This window comes from Neomonachus schauinslandi, chromosome 10 (genome assembly GCF_002201575.2).
Source record: "Neomonachus schauinslandi chromosome 10, ASM220157v2, whole genome shotgun sequence".
Classification (NCBI taxonomy): domain Eukaryota; kingdom Metazoa; phylum Chordata; class Mammalia; order Carnivora; family Phocidae; genus Neomonachus; species Neomonachus schauinslandi.
Genome location: NC_058412.1, coordinates 107,961,402 through 107,979,964, shown reverse-complemented (window position 1 = coordinate 107,979,964; position 18,563 = coordinate 107,961,402). Strand labels below are relative to the sequence as shown.

The following is an 18,563-nucleotide window of genomic DNA, read 5'->3' as shown; positions in this document are numbered from 1 at the left end:
AAAGTCACAGGCTTTTCTCATTGGGAATTTTTAGAGAATTCTATGCACAACTCCTAGCAGTTGTTTTAGGGGTAGTGTGCAAAAAGAGGACTAGTGTTTGTGAAGCCTATGTGCCAGGCACTCTGCTACATGCTTTACATTTCATCCTGTGTTTAACCCTTCCTGTGGGTATGATTCCAGGGAGACATTATTATTCCCACTTTATGGACGAGGGAGTAAAGGGCAGAGGGATTCCATAACTTTCTCAAGACCATACATCTAGTAAGTGGCAGAGCTAGGACATGATTTCAAAAAAGGGATGACTGCAACCAACTCTTTAATATTTTCTGATTTGGAAAAAGCCATTGTCACAGCACAGAAGAGAAAAACAAGTCAATCTTACATGTAAGCAGATGGTGGGGATGCTAGTTAGACAGGGAGAGGAGACATCGCCACCTGCAAACAGAGATTCTGCAGGCTTCTGTTCCCATAGCAGCTTGTCAAGTGACTAGTGACCCAACACAGTGGGTCACCACAAAATCAGATGTCACAGCAGCACCGCATCAACCTTTCTGCAAACTGTTCCCTGATTCTGCTCATGTTTGAAGGTGAGGAGCAGGAAAGCCCAAGAGGATGCCCCGAATCAAAGATGAGCCTACGTCCAGCTCCTTTTCACTAATGCCAAGATCTTTCAGAAGATGAGAGGGGAAGATTTTACAAAATCCCAAAGCCCCCGGGCAACACCCCAGATCAATTAAATCAGAATCCTTGGGGTGAAACCTAGGTATCAGCATTTTTAAAAACTCCCCTGGTGATTCCAGTTGCAGCCAAGAACTATTGCTCTAATTATAATTACTGCTGTGGGAGCCCCAAGGAGCCTTTGTCCGGCAAACGTTGGGAGGCTCTCTTAGAAAACCACCTTTGCTCACCTTCCATGGTCCTTCATGCCTTTGCCTTTCACTGGGTTTTGATATTCAGGATAAAAAGGAAGATCCTGTGCCACTCTGGTTTTTTTCTTTTTATAGCACTGATAGAGTACCTGATATGACATTCTGGACTTAATCTATACTGAGTGGTCTACCTGTTTGTTACCTGTATTTTCCACCAGAGGGTAAGGTCCATGGATTGGCACCACCATATTGGGAAGTCCGGGGGCTACCATTCATGTATAACACAAAGTGTTATACCACCTGGAATTGTGCAATGCAGTAGCCCTGCATGGGGGTCAACATTTGGTCTTGTTCACCATTGTGTCCCAAGTGCCCAGGACAGTACCTGGAACGTAAGACGTGCTCAATAAATATTTTTTGAGTGAATGAATAAACGAATGTGAAGGTAGAATATAATAAGGATCCTCTTTATGAGACAACTTGGTTTTTCTCCAGCCTAGGACCCGAGCTCTGATGCTCATCATCTTCTTCTTCATCCCCATCATCATCATTGTGGTCATTGTCACCATTACCCCCAGGGCTCTTAGGCCTCCACATAAAATTTCCTTTGGAAACAGGATTCAATGACTAAAAACAAAAGTCAGAAAACTAACACCCTATTGAATATAATGTTGGCTTTGTCCAAAGCCCTGCCCATCCCCCACCCCAAATGGCTTTGGAACCAAACAAACCTGGGTTGAGATTCTGCCTTCATCACTTACTAGTAATGGGACCCAGGATAGTTTTTTATCTTCAGATAGTTATTTTAATAACTAATTTATTAGACTATTGTAAACTGAAGGAGGTTGTATATAAAGAGCTTGTGACCAAAAATATACGAAAACATGCCCCGTCTCACTAGCATGCAGGGAAATGCAAATCAAAACAAGATAACAATTTTTACCCATCAGATTGGTGGAAATACTAAAGTGAGATAATATGTTCATAAGGTAATTCTAGCTGCTGTTAATAAATAAACCCCCAAATCTCAATAACTTAATAAAATAGAGGTTTTTTGGGGTTTTTTTTCCAGCGCAAGACTATCAGCAGTGATAGGGAGGGATGCTTTGTTCCAGCAAGTCATCCATGGATTCAGGCTGTTACCCTTTTGTGAGTGTTTCCCACCATGGGCCATGGAGCTCTGCAAGAGATCCTCTGCCTCGCTTCAGAGGAAGGATTGTACCAGAGGTTTTTACAGGTCAGCTCATCACTTCTACTCAATTTTCTTTGACCAGAATCAGTGACATGGCCTCTCCTAAAGGCAAAGGCAAGAGCAGCTAGGAAATGCAGTTCTTTGCTGGCTGAGTGACTCCTTCTCGGCAACAACTCTGGAGGATAGAATGAGAGCAGGACTCACCAGTGGATGGCTGCCTACCTCTGCCACCAGGCAACGTCAGTTGAGAGAGAATATTGGGTGAGAATGGGCTAAAAGGGTTCTCCTGTATGCAACTGGTAGAAAAGTGAATTGGTTACGGGAGCACAGAGGATCTTGTAGCTGTAAATTTTAAAATTCAAAACAAGGTGGTCCTGTGACCTAGCAATTCCACTTCTTGGTACCAATCCAAGAGGTCTAAAGAGGCATATACTAGAATGTTTATTACAACTCTGTTGCAGTCATGAACCCAAACTACATTTCTGCCAATAGGGGAAAGTCCAAATAAACCATGTCTATCCATGCTATGGAATTCTAGGCAGCAGTTTTGCAAATGTAGATAATAAATAGGAAAAATGTCTGGAGGTACATGGACCAAAAAGGAATAACGTCAACTGCAGAGAAAGGTAGGGAGGGGTGGGCCGAAGGGAGGGAGGAGGGCTTGGCAGTGACAGGAACATGAAGCTCTTATAGGCGAGCAAGTGCAGGCCCAAGCAAGCCCACACTCTTATAAAAAGATGATGTATTAACTCCACTCCTAGGTAATTATCCAAAAGAACTGAAATGGGGACTCAAACAAATACATGTATGCAAATGTATGCAAATAGCTTTATTTACAATAGCCAAAAGATAGAAACAACTCCAGTGTCATCAACAAATGAAAGGATAAAAAAAAAAACAACAACAAATACTGGTCTATCCATGCAATAGAATATTATTCAGCCATAAAAAGGAACGAAGTTCTAATACCTACCATAACATGGATGAACCCTGAAAACATACTAAGTGAAACAAGCCAGACACAAAAGAAAATATTGTATGATTCCACTTACAAGCAATATCTAGAATGACAAATTTATAGAGACGGAAAGAAGAGTAGTGGTTATGAGGTAGGGGAGGGGAAATGGGAAATTATTGCTTAATGATTATAGTTTCTGCTTAGGATGATGAAAAATTTTGGAAATAGTGGTGATGGTGATTCTCAAAAACACTGACAACGTCATTAACGCCACTGAATTATACACTTAAAAACGGTTAAAAGGGCAACTTTTGTTATATATATTTTACCAAAATGAAAACATAATTGAATGATCCGCACTTGAACGTAAAAAAAAAAAGGGCAATTTAATACATTCTCAACTTGCCTTCAGAGAGAGTCAAATAGGCTCTTCTGGAATCAAGAGAAGTGGAATGAGGATTATAAGGGCCTCTTGTAGAAAGCAGATTTTCCCTCTTCTGCCCCAAGACATGGTTTCCAACATTTAGGTAGGTGTCTACTTTTGCTGTGAATTGTTTAAAGACGACAGAGTCTTGTATAAGGAGACGGAAGAATGTAATTAAACCTGATGAGGAGTGTGCAATTTAAATCCCTTTAACGGGAAATCTCGTGAGTGTAGTCATGTACCCTGGGAAGCTGATAATAGAGGTAGAAAATGGGAGGCAAGTGGTAGGAAGTTTGCCTTTGAATCAGGTGGATGGAGACAGCTCTTCCCCCTTGGACTAATTATTGACGTGATTCTCTATAGCGCCATATGTGTTTTGAGGGGGTGGAGGGAGGCAAGTACATGATTTATGTGTTTAATTTCCCTCCCTGCTCAGAAGACTGCTATCCTGGACTCTGAACACAGAGAAATTGATTAAAATAACAATGGCCGAGAGCACAACCACCAGCAATCAGCATGAGGAGCTGTTTTCCTGCCTTAGATTTAGAGCTGATTCCTCCCAGCTGCCTGGGGTCATCTCCTTGGCCCTTGGGGGCTAGCATGGAATTTTCAAAGCTAACAAGATTTAACCTCCGCTAACGAGGTCAGTAGAAAAAGTAACAAATTCTCCAGGCTCCAGAGAAAGGAACAAAGTTTCTCTTCTTGGTCACAGCTTTGCCTCTGCTCTTCAGGGCCTCCAGTTCTTAAATACACTTGTCATCAAATAAAAATTAACAAATATTTATTGAAAGTCTGGTGGAGTGTGGGAGGATACGTTTCCTGTGTGGGGCTGAGGGGACGATGTCATAGGGAATGACTGAGGAGGAAGAGAATTTCTGTTTGGAAGGTAATGTGCGTAGAACGACAGAGGTGTGAAGCAGGGAGGCCTGGCCGCTTAGTACCTTCTGTGACCTTGAGCAAGTGATTTATCTTCCCTGAGCCCCGGCTTCCTTGTCTGAGCCTCGGAGATGATAGTGGTGATGTCTACTGCGTGGTGTGGCGTACATCTAAGGGAGAGATGTGTAAAGGCCTGCACAGAGTAAAAGCTTAGTAAGTCGTTGGCATAAATCAAGAGGGGAGAGCAGAGGTCCAAACACTAGGAAGAGGACACTTCGGGGGTGAGACAAGGGAAGGGCATTGGGATGGGCGCCAAGTCCACTGAGAAGCCAGAAATAGGAAGGGAACTCACTGAAAGGGTTATATTTATTATTGCACTTTTGTTATAAAGGGTACACATAGGGCAAGGTCTGGAAGGGTCTTGGATGCAGAGCTTCCGTGCCCACCCCTTGTGGGGTCATGGTGCATCACCCTCCCATCACCATGTTCACCAACAAGGAAGCCTCACCAAGCCTCAGCGTCCAGAGATTCTATTAGGGCTTCATTACAAAGGCACAACTGATTAACCCATTGGCCATGTGATTGAACTCCATCCCCAGCAGCTTTCCCCTCCCCAGAGGTCAAGCGACTGCAAAGTCCCAACCCTCTAATCACGGTCTTTCTGGTCACCAGCAACCATCCTGAAACCACTCAGGCACCTATCTGGATTGTCTCATTAGCATAACAAAGAAACTCCTCTCAGGGAATTCCAAGAGTTTTTAAAGCTTAAGACCAGATACATCCTTTATAATACCACAGATAAAGTGCTGGGGGAACTGGACTTGAGTCTCACTGGGTTTGATCAGGACCTACCTTGATTTGTTTCTTTCCACCTGGGCTTCAGTATCTTCCTCTATAAATGGAAGAATTGCATGGTTACCTCCAGAAGTCTGACTCAGCAAAGCAAAGAATATACATGAAGGAAAAAATACTGGAAGGACATAAATCAAAACAATGAACGTTCATTGACTCTGGAAGATGTTTTACCTTCTTTGTGATTTCTGTAATATAATGTCCATATCTTTCTATACTTTAAGAATATTTAAAATGTCCCTTGGTTCTATGATACACACACACACACAACTCCACAAACTTAAAAATATTAAAGTATATAATTTACATATTTAAAATGCACAGATGTATACAGTTTGATGAGTTCTGACAAATGTATACACCCCTGTAACCAATACCCAAATCAAGATGTAGGACACTTCCATAAAATAAATGTCATGGTGACTCTAGTTAATAGTATTACATATTTGTAAGTTGCAAAGAGAGTAGATCTTAAAAATTTTCATCACAATAAAAAGCTTTTTTGTAACTATGGTGATGAATATTAACTAGACTAATAGTGGTGATCATTTCATAATATATAAAAATATCGAATCATTACGCTGTACATCTGAAACTAATATAATGTTATATGTCAAGCACACCTTAATTAAAAAAAGCAAACCCCCCAAATTTTTAATGGTGTAGAACACTTCTGTTACCCCAAAATTTCCCTTTGCACATTTCTAGTCTATCCCACCCCAGAGCCAGCTCTACTGTGATTTTTAACACCATCCGTTGGTTTTGTATGTTCTTGAATTCCAAATAAATAGAATCATACAGTACATACTCTGTTGTATCAGTTCTTCTTCTCAGCATAATGTTTGGAGATATATCCAGATTGTGTCAGAAGTTCAGTATTTTTTAGCGCTGTCTAATATTCCACTGGGTGATTGGACCACAGTGTGGCTATCAATTCTCTTGTTGATGGACATTTGGGTCGTTTCCAGTTTGTGACTATCGAGAATGAAGCTGCTACAAGCATTCTTGTACAAGTGTTTTTGTGGACATCAACCTTTATTTCTCCTTCACTGAGTTCCTGGATCCTAAGTGTATGCGACCTGTTTAGGGAACTGCAGATAATCTCCAAAGTGGCTGCACCATCTAACGTTCCCACCAGCAACAGATGAGAGTTCTAGCTGCTTTGCATCCTCACCAACACTAGGCATTATCAGTTCTTGATTTTAGATATTCTGGTGAGAGTGAGGTGGTATTTTTGCCATTAATTTGCATTTTCTTGATAACTTGTTATGTTGTGCGTCTTTGCATTTGCTTTTTGGGGACTCATATTTTATTTTTTAAAAAGATTTTATTTATTTATTTGGGGGATATAGAGAGAGCAGGAGGAGGGACAAAGGGAGAGGGAGAGAGAGAATCCTAAGCAGACTCTGAGCTGAGCACAGAGCCTGATGTGGGGCTGGATCTCACAACCCTGATACCATGACCTGAGCCAAAACCAAGAGTCAGATGCTTAACCGACTGAGCCACCCAGGCGCCCCATGGGCATTCATATTTTCTTTTGTGAAAGGTCTGTTCAAGTAATTTGTCCTTTTAAAAAAAAATTGGAGAGGCGCCTGAGTGGCTCAGTCGGTTAAGCGTCTGCCTTTAGCTCAGGTCATGATCCCAGTGTCCTGGGACCGAGCCCCACATCAGGCTCCCTGCTCCACAAGGAGCCTACTTCTCCCTCTCCCTCTGCCTGCCGCTCCCCCTGCTTGTGCTCTCTCTCTCTCTCTCTGTCAAATAAATAAATGAAATCTTTTTTAAAAATTGGAAAATGCCTAACCTTTGCAGGTGTTTTCATATCAGTTGTCTCATTTTGTCCTCCCCCAAAGCCTGAGAGGTGGGTGGGATAGCAATCATCCCTTGTTGTTGAGGAGGATGCTGACATTTAGAGAATGTGTCACAGCCAGATGACGGAATGTCTGGAACCAGAAGTTGGGTTTTCTCATTCTGTTCTCATGTGGATCCTGCTTTTCTTCTCTATGAAGGGCTGTGATACTGTGATGCTTGGAAGACATCTGGAAAGGGGTCTAAGTAATAGACTCACAACTTCAACCTCATGTGAGCAAGCATGGGAAGGGATCAGCTTTGTTTCTCTGATCAGACCCTGATGGCTGCCTCTTACCAACCAACATAGGAGACCTACTGAGACCACAGTGGGATCTATGGGTGCCTCCAGACAGAATACTCTTTAGTAGCTTCTTGACTGTTCCTCACGAAATGGTGGGTAAACTTTGTTTCCCAGGGCCATAAGTTCCTCAAACACAGGCTTCAGTGCAACCCGAGGACAATGTGGCCACCAAGTGAGACTGACATGTCCAGACTAAAGAGGGGGGAAGCAGTCCTGGCACTCTCCAGAGTGGGTGCCCAGTTCCGCCACACTCCTCTGTGCGATGCTCGCATCTGCCATCCTTGGGAAATGTCCAGTTCATTCTAGCAAGAAAGCAAATCCCTGAGACGATCCACCTTGTATCATTGCCTCTAGTCACTTACTTTTCCTGCCTACCCCACTACCCACGCTCTCTGCCTTCCAGGACATTGACCATTGCCTGGACTCTGAAAGTGAACCACTGGTTTTAGTTAACTTTTATTGAGCACCTTCTATAGGCTCAGAATAGTTGTGGTTACTTCCACTTAGATCATGTCATCATTTTGTTTTATTTCATTGTTCTTTTTGAAATTCACCTGTCTGCTGTCTCATGCCTTTAAAGAATCTTTACTTCAAAAGCAATAAGAATAACCCATTAGCGAAGTCTACTTCCCTGTGCTACCATGTGTTGGCTAGAGGAAAAGGTCATTCCTTTTTGGAGAACATGAGTATTTTGCTATGGCATCCTGGAAAAGATTCCTCGTTGCTCTGGCTTAGCTCAGAGGGATGCTCCTAACTAGGACAATTCCAGGTAACAGCCTAGGAGTCTACTACCTACTTGTGGCCTTGCTTCTGGATTGTGGAATGTCCCAGGTCGAAAATATCCTCATCTGTAAATGATGGGGGTGGAAGGAGGTGGGTGACAAGAAGGAGAAGAGAATAGCAGACTAAGGTTGATGTGAGCATGAAATGTGAAGCAGAGAGGAAAGAGCAAGGGGAAGGGTCCATGCTATGCAGTACCCACCACATCACTTTATCCGGTGTGAGTGCTCCATAACTATTTGATGAATTAAACAATACTGTATAGATAGCTATTTGGTAGTTAGTGCAGTGGCAGGGTGATGGGACCTTCAAGGATTCCTCAAATGGATCTGTCAGCCACCTCCCATGGCTGTGGTCAGTGGAAAACTAAGTGTGAACCACAATGGGTTAAATTACTTCGGCTTATTCATTTAAAAATTTTTTTTTAAATAACGGATAACTTACATATAGTAAAGTTCACAAAATTTCAATGTACAGCTCAATGATTTTTTTCATACATATACCCGTGCAACCCATCACCCAGCACAAGACCTAGATCATTTGCAGCATCCTCACTGGTGCCTGATCATATCCTCCCAGTTGATGTCCTACATAGGCAACCACTACTGTAACTTTTATAGTCATCATTAGTTTTGCCTGTACTTGAACTTCATATAAGTAGAATTGTGCCGCATGCACCCTTTTGTGTCTGGTTTCTTTTGTTAGACATTCATCCATGTTGTTACCTATAGCAGTAGTGTGGTATTTGTCACTCCCGAGTCGTAGTACGTAGTAGGATGAATATATCCCTATTTATTTATCCATTCTGTTAATGAATGTTGGGGTTGTTTCTACTTTAGGATATTACGCACAATGCTGCTGTAGACATTTTTATAGATGCCTTGGTGAAAATACGCACTCGTTTCTGTTAACACATACCTAGGAATCATAGGGTAGTTATCTTGAACTCTATAAGAAACTGTAATACAATTTTTCAAAGTGTTTGCACCGATTTTTACTCCCACCAGAAATAAATGACAATTTCGGTTGCCTCACATCCTTGCCAACCTTTGAATTTTTCTGACTTTATTTTAGCCATTCTACATTCTGGCACCCATGTACATTGTGGTTTTTCAATTGCATTTCTTTTTAAGATTTTTTTAAATGTTTCTGTTTGCTAAGTTATGACATTCAGAATTAGCATTAAAAACAGAATAACTGAATTAATGTTGTTTTTAAATTTTCACTCTCTTGGATTCATAAAGCAGTGTTTGATGGATTGAATGAGATCATCTATTCCTCAGGTTTGCAAAAATATAGCAATTAAAGTAATGGACTCCAGTAGTCATTAGCATTTCCATTACTAAGGGACCCTTTCAAAACCTTCAGTCTCCTCTTTGAATCTGGACCTTAGGAAACCTCATGGGTTTTGTTTTCCACCACTTACTATGGATAAAGATGCTCACTGCAGGGCTATTTAAAAATGTATATTCTTAAAATGTTCCACATGGCAAGAAGGATTGAAATCAGAAAGACCCAGTTGATTTCTGTTGGAATCAATTTCCTAGGAAATCTTTGATTTGATATAATCACTTCTTTGTTTTAGGAATGATCATTTATTTAATGGGTATATGTCCTGTGCAGGGGGTAAAGAATAATCTGTGGTCTTGAACAATTATTTACTTATTTTATGAGTTTGTGTCTGGTAATTTAAATGATTTAAAATTCTTTCTGAGAAGGGACTGTGTTTGGTACACTAGCGTACCGACCATTGTAACAACTGGGGCAGTATCTGGCACATAGTAAGTGCTTAATAAAATATTTATTAAATTTATGAGTTAAAACTGTTCCTTTTTATATATAATCAGAGCTTAAAACAATGCTTTGCAAATGACAGACAACTCAGAAATGTTTGTGAAAGGAAAATAGAAAATCTGGAAAGAGAGAAAATTGAATGAGTCCAAGGGAAGGAAGGAAAATTAATCCTGGCAAGGTTCCCTTTACATAAGCAATTATTCTCCTAATATATGCTCTATACAACATACATCCAGACATCCGCTTGGATGTCCCACAGACCTCTCAATTCACCATGTTCAAAATTGAACTCATTGAATTTAACAGTCTATAACCAATCTTTAAGACCTCCCCTTTTCATGTATCCACTTAGTTAATACTACCCCCAAGCTAGCACTGTCCCTCATGCCAGAATATTAAGAGTAATCACCCACTCCTCTCTTCCTCACCAACCTGTCCATTCATAAGTTATTTAATTCAACAAATGCTTATTAAGAGCCTTTTATGCACTTGATTTTGTTCTTGGTATTGATGACATGTCTTTTGGACCACCTTTTCCTGAGCAGTACTTTGCTTATTCAAGAATCCAACTGCTATCATCTTGATTCCCTAGGCAACAACCTATCATTTGAGACATGTTCCAGACTTGAGAACACAGGCTGGAAGCTTCATTGCATGGCTGAATTTTCCATTTATAGAGGATGAGTCAAGAATGACTCATCTGATAACCATTTCTATTGAATTGCCATGTCTAGCTGAGAGAAATATCTCCATTCACAAAATTCTTCCTTCCTCTTTATTACTGCTGTGGTAGACACATCATACATTTAGTCAAATTTCTCAATTGTGTGAGGACTCAGTGGCTCAGTTGGAGATAGAGTTTGGTGTGGATCAAGAGGATTTGTGATGGTTGGTAGAAGGTGGTTCATACATGTGCATGAAGTCAGGGAATACACTGATCCAGCAGGAGGGTGGGAGAATGTACCTCAGACCCAGAAATCTCACTTGCTGATAAGTCAATGTCAAACTCTAGACAGTGGGAGCAGTTGTTATGGGTAGGCAAATATGGGCACTCTCTGCATTAGAAATACCTGACTTTCCAAAGACTTACACACGCAAAATTCAATTTTGATATAACTCCCCTTCTCTCGGACCATTCTGAAATCCCCTCCAAACTCTCTCCTCCCTTTTCCTCCAGCTCAGGCAGCAGTGAAGAAGGAAACTAATATAAAGACCTGCCTGGCCTGATTATTTATTTCTAAATATTCCTTTTTCTGTTGCTTTCTCCCCCTTCATTATCAACTAATTATACAGCAAACAATACATTTATTATTTGTAAATTCATCTTTAAACGTTCCCTCCTCTTCCTTGTTCTCGTCTCCCCCATCCGCCCCCCCCCCACCTCTTCTCTCATCCATTCTCTGTGGTCTAAATGCAAGCAAAAACAAACTTAATCAAGGTTGAGATGAATAATGCTTGGGATACACTTCAGGAAAAATGGAAATGTTTAATGTTATCTACTGGTGTCCAGAGACTATTAAATTCTTTATCAACCCTCTTTTCCTCCTCTAATAAGTTTTCTTGTTATCACCCACCAACAGTCAAGGAAAAAAAAAAACAAGCCTTGCTCATAGTCAATGTTAGCATTTGGTGCTCTATTTATGAATTTTGAAGGAATATAGCTTCATATTTTTATTGTGGATGTGCAGCATTTCAGCCACATTGAGTGATATAGGCTTTTATGGGGACACAACTACCATTAAGAGTATTACTACTAAGAAAAATTCCTGTGGGAGTTTCCAACCACTGAACCTGACGTATCCTTTTGAAATCCAGTCCACAAATTGGGACCTCTAGATCTGGATGCGTCTTGTTTACTGGGAGCGTCCTTCTGTTTTCTTGTTTACAAGGCTGTGTAGTTTTCATACAGGTTTTGGGAGAGCAGGTATTGACACTTTTCATACATAGCAAGTCTATACAAGCATTTCACCCGTGTGTGTGTGTGTGTGTGTGCACATGCGTGTGTGCCCGCGTGCGTGCACACATGTAAGAGGGAGTGAGAGAGCTGAGAGAGATGGCTACTTTCCGTACTTCTGAATGGGTATGTGGGAGACGTCCTCCAATCTGGTCCAGCAGAGCCCAAAAGGCAGAGCGAGACACAGGAGTCGGGGAGGGAGCTCCTTCCGTCCTAACATTCCAAACAGCATACAAAGCCAATATGAGAACCAAGGAGAAATGCCTCAGGGAGAGAGTTGGGTAACAGTGGGCTCCACTTGACTTCCAGTTGTACCCATTTCCCAGATTCCCACACCCAAGGCTATGTGACCATTTCAGGACATGGCTGTCCAGCCTCTGAACCAGGGAATGTTGGAAATTGTAGCCCATGTACCTCTCATGACCTTCTGGACCAAAGTTTCTATTCTTCTAATTCAATCAACTCTTTGTAATCACTCAGTTATCTTAACTTTTTCCTAATTTATAGCCAAATCACAGCATTTACTTATAAGAGATGTCTTTCTGTAATCGTATCTAGCCCTTCCTGTCTTCCCTCCTTTCTTTTCCACCTTTAGTAGGACTGTTAAGCACTAGGTAGACACTATATTATCTTTATTTATGGATGAGGAAATCAAAGCTTATAGAGTTTAAGTAACTGGCCTATAGTCTCATGGGCAGTAAATATTGGAGAAAGATTTGAATCCAGGTCCTCCAATTTCAGAACCTGAATTCTTAATCATCATGCTATACAACCTCTCCAACAGGAAAGAGAACAGTATAACAATAACATGTGTCTCATGGGGACAATGAGAGGATTAAATGAAGTAATTTAGGTTTAGTGTTTGGTCCATGGGAAGATGTAACAAATGTTAGTGATGAGAATGATAATGCAGATGATGATGGTGATGGTGATGAACAAGGAGGATGAGGAGGAGAAGGAAGAAAGAGGAAGAGGAACATCAAAAGTTTTACTCATTTGCCTCCTTTAAAAACGATTCCAACTGCTTATTGTGCAAGGTGGGTGGTTGTCATGCTGGGAGAGAGCAGACTTAGGAGGTAGTTGGAGAAGATGCTATAATTTGGAGAAAAGGTTTTGCTTCTGTGCAGTTTGAGGAAGGGTTTACATTTCAAGCTGGAAATGTCACATTCCTCACCTCCTTTCTCCGAACAGACACCCCAAGGGCTAAAGAGTTCCCTAATACTCCATGAGTCAGACCAATCTTGGATTCATTTCTTCACCCTGGAAATCCAGTGAGACCTTGATTTCAGGGGATGGTGAGATGTGAGAGTGAAGGGGGATGGAAGGGATTGGGGCCAGTGCTCAGACATTGATAACAGATCTTCTCCTAATCCAGACTCTAGTTTCAGACAGTCCTAAGGCCAATTTATTATGTTCTAAACACCACACTGTTAATCCCAAACATTAGTGCATGCAAGTGGCCTGTCCATGGAAAACAGGGCTAGAGGTTAGGGAAGGAACGACCAGTCAGGCCAGCCATCAGGGGATATCTAATCAAAGTGCTCAGCACTGCACTGGGGGTGAGGTTTTTGGATATTAATTACCAGAGGCCTCCTAAAGCTATTTTGGAGAATTCAAATCTAAGCCAAAAGCAAAGATCAGCATGCTTATGTGTGCCTGTGATGGCTGGGGAGAAAGGCCACCACAAGAACAGAAGAGAGGACTAGAAGTAGAGACCTATGTATGGGCACGACCTTTAATACCAGGGATTCTGACTCATAAGTAGGCTTGATCTAATCATGTCTGGCCTGAACAGGCAGATTACCAACTCTGCCTTTGTTAACAGGCAGATACTAGAAAGGGGTAGGCAAAACCCAGGCAGAAGTAGAAGCAGAAAGAGATATTTTCCTCCTGTGCAAGACATAGCTCTTGGCACTTTCAATCCCTCATCTATAAAATCTATAAATCTATAAAATGGAGATTTTATTTAATAAGAACTTATCTCCCTAAAACTCGGCACAGTTTGACATTGCTTAGTAATGTGTTCCCTCCACTCTGCCGGCTGTAATTGTTCCGATCCCAGCTAGAATGTACTGTGGACACCCTACTACCTGCTCACATTTTCCGCCCAGTCTTCCTCTTACCCTGCCAGGTCATGGCCCTATAGGAGCTCGGAGGAGGAAGAGATTTGTGTAGGATGGATGTGTCTTCTTGGTCTCCTTTGAAGGGGTTGCACTTCAGCTGGGTCTTGAAGCATAGATAAGTTTAAGGCAAGTACAAATTCTACAAGAGGCTATTCCTAATTTTGGCAATGGTAAGAAAGAACATAGTTAATGTGATGGTAAGCTCAAGGAGAAGGAGAATCCATCTATGGATCTAGAGTGAGAAATCAAAGTATGGAGGGAAAGTTTTCATTCAACCCTGAAAGCCACGCTGTAGACTATGTGTTATAATTATCCCCATATAACTAATAGGGAAATAAGCTAAAGGCCATCCAGCTAGCTCAACAGGAAATAGCACATCTGGGACCTAATTGGGACCCTCTCAAGGCAGAGCCTGTGATGACCGCAAGCCTCCCATATGCCAAATCCTTGATTTACTTGGAGCCATGCAGGCAAGCTCCCCCAAGCACACTCAGGGGTGTTGGATCTACTAGTTAGGAAGTACAAGGGAAAACATAATCTTGTACCTTCAACATGTCTTGTATTGCTTGCATTTTACAATGGTATACATTTTATTTTACTTAATTTAAGGAAGAAATGTGTACGTGAAGCAGAGAGCATGAGCTGGCTAGACTTCAGGTTGGTTTGTGTTGGCATCCAGGACCCCATCTGGCACTGGAATGTTTCCATGGGTGGGTAAGAAGAATCTGCAATTGGGGCCAATGGTGCCCCGTACAGGGCTTGGGCTGCACTGCCAATGAAGGGTGGGGGGCTCAGCCTACCAAGTATCTGGCTTTTCCAAAGGGGGGCAGGTTTGGTGGCAGTTGAGATGGGCAGCGTTTTATTTCACAAGAAATGGGCAGCACCTGAAAAATAGCCACCACAAAGCCAAAAATCAGGGACAACCAAGGTCTAATCCATGCCAGTAGATAGCTCACGTGCTGCCAGGACAAGGGGGCCAGAGCGGGGGTGGAAAGTGAAGGGAAAGAGGAAATGCCCAAGGTCTCTTCTGGGAAGTTTCCAAGTCAGGGATTCAAAGCCAAGCAATGGCCTGAGGGACAAAGTTCAGGTTCAGTTCTTTCAGTCACGGGACATAGACGGTCACTTGCTTGTCTGCTGCTCAGATCCACATTTGCAGATGGGAAGCTGTTGAGAGGATCAAAGTGAAAAAAACTTTGTTTACATGCTTAGGTCTTATTATTGTCAACAGATAGAGCACAATCCCATTTCTAGGCCCGGCCTGTTTTCCCACTGACCATAGGAATAGGCATGCGTGGGCTCTATAAAGGCTTAAAGATTCATTACTTTAACTCATATTGTTACAAAGGCTTTATTTCACAGGAAACTGCTGTCCTTTATCTGGGAAACCAGGTATCTTGATGCAGAAGATGCTTAAAACAAGAGCTAAGGAGTGACATCACAGACAAAGATCAGGAACAAGACAAGGATAGAAGCTTTGACCACTGCTATTCAACATTATACTGGGTGCTAGCCAGAGCAATTAGGCAAGCAAAATAAGTAAGAGGCACTCATATTGGAAAAGAAGAAACAAACTATCTTTATTTTCAGATGACATGATCCCATGTATAGAAGATCCCAAAGAACCTACAAAATGGCTATCAGATGTGATACATTTAGCGAAGTTGCAAGATGCAAGATCAACACATAAAAATCATTTGTGTTTCAATACACCAAGAATGAACAACCCAAAAAGGAAATTTAAAAAAGTGATTCCACTTACAACAGCATCCTAAACAAACAAACAAAAAAGATCTAAGAATAAATTTAACTGAGGAGGGGCACCTGGGTGGCTCAGTCGTTAAGCGTCTGCCTTCGGCTCGGGTCATGATTCCAGGGTCCTGGGATCGAGTCCCGCATTGGGCTCCCTGCTCTGCGGGGAGCCTGCTTCTCCCTCTCCCACTCCCCCTGCTTGTGTTCCCTCTCTCGCTGTGTCTCTCTCTGTCAAATAAATAAATAAAATCTTTAAAAAAAAAAAATTTAACTGAGGAGGTGAATGACGCTGAAAACAATAAAACGTTGCTGAAAGAAATTAAAGAAGATCTAAATATATGGAAAACATCTTACTTACATGGAGTAGAAGAGTTCATATTGTTAAGATGTCAGTGTTGCCCCAAAGATATCTATAGATTCGATGCATTCCCAATCAAAACCTCAATGACCTTTTTTTGAAGAAATGGAAGAGCCAAATGTTAAATTAATATGGAATTGCAGGGGGCTCCAAATAATCAAAACAATCTTGAAATGGAGGAACCTACATTTTCAGAGTTCAAAATCTACTATAAAACTATAGTAATTAAAAAACAAACAAACAAACAAAAAACGATGTGGTCCTGGCATTAAGGATAAGCACATAGACCAATGGAATAGGATAGAGAACTCAGAAATCAACACTCACATATATGGTCAACAAATTTTCAACAAGGGTGCCAAGACAATCCATGGGAAATGGACAGTCTTTTCAACAAACCCGCTGGGAAAAGTGGATATCCACAAACAGAAGAATGAAGTTGGACCTTTACCTTACACCATATACAAAAATCACCTCAAAATGGATCAAAGACCTAAACATAAGGGCTAAAACTATAAAGCTGCTAGAAGAAAATAGAGGTGTAAATCTTCATGACCGTGGATTTGGCAATAGATTCTTAGATATGACACCAAAACCATGAGCAACAACAACAAATAGATAAATCAAACTTCTATTGAAATTACAGACACCAAAGGACATTATCAGAAAAGTGAAAAGCCAACCTACAGATGGGATAAAATATTTGCAAATTATATACCTGATAACAATCTAGTATCCAAAATATATAAAAAAATTCTCACAAGAGACAAACAACCCAACTTAAAAATGGGCAAAATAGACATTTTTCCCAAGCAAGCTAAACAAATGGCCAACAAGCACATGAAAAGATCCTCAACATCATTAGTTAGAAAAATGCAAATTAAAACCACAATGTGGTACCTACCACTTCACACTCACTTGGATGGCTATAATAGTAATAAAAAAAAAAAACAACAGAAAAGTGTTGGCGAGGGCTTGGAGAAATTGAAAGCCTTGTACGTTGCTGGTGAGAATGAAAAATAGTTTGGCCACTTACAGTTTGGCAATTCCTCAAAAGGTTAAACACAAAATTACCTTATGACCCCATAATTTCACTCCTAGGTCTATGTATATAAAAAAAAATTGAGCAGATCCTGCGCCCAAGGAGACTCATGCAGCTGACATTGTCTTCTTTGCGCCACTCTTATAGCTGTCTCTCTCCTGGGCACAATGGCAACTCTTAAGGAAAAACTGATTGCACCAGCTGCAGAAGAAGAGGCAACCATCCCAAACAATAAGATCACTGTAGTGGGCATTGGACAAGTTGGTATGGTATGTGCCATCAGCATTCTAGGAAAGTCTCTGGCTGATGAACTTGCCTTTGTGGATGTTTTGGAAATAAACTCAAAGGCAAAATGATGGATCTGCAACACGGGAGCTTATTTCTCCAGACACCTAAAATTGTGGCAGATAAAGATTACCCTGATTGCCAAATCTAAGATTATAGGGGGAACTACAGGAATCAGCTAGCAGGAGGAAGAGAGCCGTCTCATTCTGGTGCAGAGGAAAGTTAATGTCTTCAAATTCATTATTCCTCAGATAGTCGAGTACAGTCCTGATTGTATCATAATTGTGGTTTCCAACCCAGTGGATATTTCTCACATATATTACCTGGAAACTAAGTGGACTACCCAAGCACTGTGTGGTTAGAAGTGGATATAATCTGGATTCTGCTAGATTTCACTCTTATGTCTGAAAAACTTGGCATTCATCCCAGCAGCTGTCATGGATGGATTTTGGGAGAACATGGTGACTCAAGTGTGATTGTGTGGAGTAGAGTGAATGTGGTAGGCGTTTCTCTCAGGAACTGAATCCAGAAATGGGAACAGGCAATGAGAGTGAAAATTGGAAGGAAGTGCAGAAGATGGTGGTTGAAAGTGCCTATGATGTCATGAAGCTAAAAGGATGTATCAGTTGGTCTGTTGGATTAAGTGTGGCTGATCTCATTGAATCCATGTTGGAAAATCTATCCAGGATTCATCCACTGTCATTGATGGTGAAGGGAATATACGGCATGGAGAATGAAGTTTTCCTGAGCCTTCCATTTTTCCTGAAGGCTCGGGGATTAATCAGTGTGATCAACCAGAAGCTGAAGGATGATGAGGTTGCTCAGCTCCAGAAAAGTGCACCTACCTTGTGGGACATCCAGAAAGACCTAAAAGACCTGTGACTTCTGGCTTCTAGGCTGTAGACATTTAAACACTACAATGTGGTTAACAGTGACCCTTTGGTTTTCATCCACGTACATGGATCACAGTTTGCTTTTATCTTCCTACGTATGTGAATCTGGGCTCACAGACTTGAAGCCCATGCTTGGTTTAATGCTTTCAAAAGGAGCCCTTAAACAGATAATATTAACTATCGTAGTATGCTTCTAAAAAAAAGGTTGAAAACAGAGGCTCAAGCAAGTCCATGTACACACGTTTGTAGCAGCACTATTCACAAT

The 18,563-nt window shown here is 41.3% G+C and overlaps 1 pseudogene; it reads left to right on the top strand.

The window, feature by feature from the left end:
* Nucleotides 1-17,287: 17,287 nt before the first annotated feature.
* Nucleotides 17,288-18,287, top strand: LOC110579473 (annotated as a pseudogene).
* The last annotated feature ends 276 nt before the right edge of the window (nt 18,288-18,563 follow it).